Source organism: Solanum dulcamara, chromosome 9 (genome assembly GCF_947179165.1).
Source record: "Solanum dulcamara chromosome 9, daSolDulc1.2, whole genome shotgun sequence".
NCBI lineage: Eukaryota > Viridiplantae > Streptophyta > Magnoliopsida > Solanales > Solanaceae > Solanum > Solanum dulcamara.
In genome coordinates, this window is record NC_077245.1 from 53,136,109 (window position 1) to 53,139,697 (window position 3,589).

Genomic DNA, 3,589 nt, shown 5'->3' on the forward strand with positions numbered 1-3,589 from the left:
ACCAAGTATAAAATGGGTGCGTAATGACGTGGATAATTTGGGAACCATTAGCCTCGTATAGTCTTTCTCGACTCTTTTCAAAACTTTAACTAGCGTTCGATCTTTTGGATCCTGCTTTTTCGCCCTCAGAGTTGGCTACCAAGTGGTGTCAAAATTCCCTCGCCCACTGGCCCATATAGCCATTTTGTGGTTTCCCTCTCATTAAATAGCTCTATGTTGACGAGTTGTGGCATTCGAGTGTGTCGTCAATTAGCAATTAGCTAATCCTTCTTGTTTTGCTTAAGCCCTCGTTACAATTTCCTTAACGTATCTTATAATACTCTGGGTACATAATCTCATATCGTTTCTCCGTCACTAGTTCAAATTCTTCCATCTCGCGCGATCACACCAGCACTAACGCATTAAGTTCCATCAGAATATTGAAGTTAAGCGTGCTGGGGCGAGAGTAATATTGGGATGGGTGACCTCTATGGGAAGTCTTTGTGTCGCGTTTCATTGTAACCTTTTCCACGAGGTGCGGGCACTCAACTTAGCTCCAGATTTACCTCAGCGTTGTCTCGCGAGTCTTTATGTTTTGCCCTGTCCTTTCGTCTGTTATCTTGCATCTAGTATCGGCGTAGACCTTTAGCTCCACGATCCTTTATTCACTTTGTGTTCTCCTTATTTTCTACCACAGGAGGCTTTCTATTCCTTTTTCTTTGGTTATTTATCTATCGCAACATCATTTGCGACTAACTCTATAACCAACATTTTGGCTTTTGGTCAAGCATACTGTCGTTATCCTTTGTAGTGTCTCTTAAGTTAGTTGATACCCTTTCATGGTTACCCTCCTTCGTTTCTATACACAGTCGCCTTCTAGTGTTATGTTCTTCAGGGTCTCATCACAAACTTCTTAACGCTACCTTATGTATCATTCCGGCTTCCATCCAATTATTGGTAACTTCCGGACCTTTCCAACTTGGTTTAGCAAGATATCTTATCGAAGTTTAGATGTCTATCTCACATCTATTGCTATATCAATTGCCTCCTCCTACCTTTGCCATTTTCTCATTAACTTCCCCCCTTTAGGGGGTACCCGCACTTTCCTCTGTTTGTACTTCGTTCTACGTCTCTATGTCCAGTCTAAATTTTTGTCCAATTCCTTTCACCAATCTATTTGGTACCACATCATGTCTTCGTTTATCTGCGTGTTTATAATCTGACTATCCGCGTACAGAGCCTTGATTAAATTACGAAGCGACGAGAACCTTTCCATATCTAACGTGATATCTTATCTACTACTCAGTATTTGAATAATGTGACCCAGGGAACAACTCGTCCAAGGCCACCTTCTACTTTTTCTTTTTCCAAGAATTACTTAGCACCTGTAGTTGTTCCAATCCCAATTAGGTAGTGCTAGTATTCCAACGATAACTATTCCAGGTTTTCTCGAAGTAGTGGTTTTGTCCCAACCTATATCCTTTGCTTCTTGGGGCAAATAGAAGTTACGTCATTTGTTCCTTAAGTTTTCCATCCTCGTCCCTTAAGGATTCCACTATTTTTGGGGCGACATTGTGTACACGCGTCATTTCTTTGTATCTTAAGCCCCATGCTCTTACTGCGTTCTCAATGTAGGCCTTTAACTTAGGCAACGCGTACTAAGTGCGTCTTACTAGTGGTTCCAATTTATCCCTGCATACTCGTATCACACTATTCAACTAATACTTACATATCCCCCTTTTTGTTTGTATTCGTATTCAGTTCCTGACATCTCTCTGAGGTGCTTCTATTCAAAGCTCTTTCCCCAATTAGTCAGTGGAAAATTATAAACTGTTATCGTAAACCCTTTTCCAATCATTGTTGGAAGAGACTCGAATCCCTTAATCATCATAGTACTTCCATTTTTATACTCGACCTACCTGGTTTCCTTTTGAGTTTATCTCGAGTTAGGAACAACTTATCTAATTTACAATTAGAAGTTGAGGGCTTGGTACTTCAAAATGAGTGAAGCTCAATTATTGGGCATCTTACCTTTCCACCAGATCTCCTCTTTTTTTTTCTATAACATAATTACGGTTGGAGATACTACGGTCTGAACTGTACTGCTCAGATAGCCTTTTATTTCTTCGAAATGATTTCCTCGAGTAAAAAGAGTATCCCTTATTGACGACATGAAGAGTACCTCTTATAGCTTTAACTGAACATAATAGGGGTACTTAATATCAATCTCCAGGACATAATAAAAATCTACGTTTCATTCCCTGTTCTTGTCTTGGGAAAATTTCGACAGAGTTTCCTCTATATTCCTTACTTATCCCAAACCTGCACGCAGAAAATACCAACAATGCCTCACAGGGCCAACACATATATATATTTATATCACAGCCGCACAGGGCTTTCAACGTCAATAATAATATAAAAATACTGGACTTACCTCTTATGTACAACTTCAAACTGCAACTATTGCACTTCCTGACTGCTTTCCATTCAGATTTCAGCTTTACATTTCAAATAATACTTCACTACCTTACCAAACGGATATCTTCTGTGCCTTCACTTTACTTACCTGCGTGCTTCGTGATGTCCCATGTTGTCAATTACCTACTTTTGTTGGTGTCCTTCCTCTATTAAGATCCAAGGTTATTATAAGGAATTTTCCTATGACTCGAATCTATAGCACGATCTCAGATGTAGAAGAAAAGTAACATCCTAAGTATCCTGTAGCCTCTTGTTTATAGATGTGGCACGCAACACACCGATAAACAAGACTCTACTAGACACGGTCTGCAGACAATCCGAGGAGGAACTACTCTGATACCACTTCTGTCACGACCCAACCCCGTAGGCCGCGACTGGGGTCCTACCTGGACCCCCTATACACATATCTATCAGCTGTGGTCACATTGAACTGTAAATAAAACAATATCATGTAATAAAGCCCTACTGGGCGATAACATTTCATAAATCTGTAGCCCTTTTTGTTTGTATCACAACATGATAGGGCGCGCAAGCCGACAAGGCTGCCATAACATAATAACATACATCATATATCATGTAGACCCAGCTGAATCAAACTGACATACACAACCCACATATACATGTCTGCAGACCTCTAAACATATAAATGACAACATATGGCGGGACAGGGCCCCCGTCGTACCCCTGAATGGATAAAACAACTTCTATACATCCGTGGACAGTATCAAAAACTAGGCCTCGATATAATGGAGCCTCTTCCAGCTGAGCTGCATGGAATCCTAAGCTGACAGACTCTCAAAACCTGCATCTGTACCTGCGGGCATGAACGCAGCCCCCCGAGAAAGGGGGTCAGTATGATATATGTACTGAGTATGTAAAACATAATATAATACAACTGGAAACATATCTGAGATACAAAAACAGGGGATAAGATATCAATTCAGAAACATGTACCTGTACTTTGTGAATTACTAAAACATGCATGTTCGAGTCATATCAATGCTCTTTAGTTTCTCAAGGACTCATCTTAACTCGAGCACATACTTCGAACTAAATATGATGGGGCCACACGTGTACAAGGAAGGCCCGAATCTTAGGGGAAAATTTTTGTGGGGTGTTACATCATCCTTCT

General features: G+C 40.5%; 1 pseudogene; it reads left to right on the forward strand.

Annotated features, from left to right (window-relative positions):
* The first annotated feature begins 374 nt into the window (after positions 1–374).
* On the forward strand, positions 375–494 carry LOC129904870 (5S ribosomal RNA; annotated as a pseudogene).
* Positions 495–3,589: the final 3,095 nt, after the last annotated feature.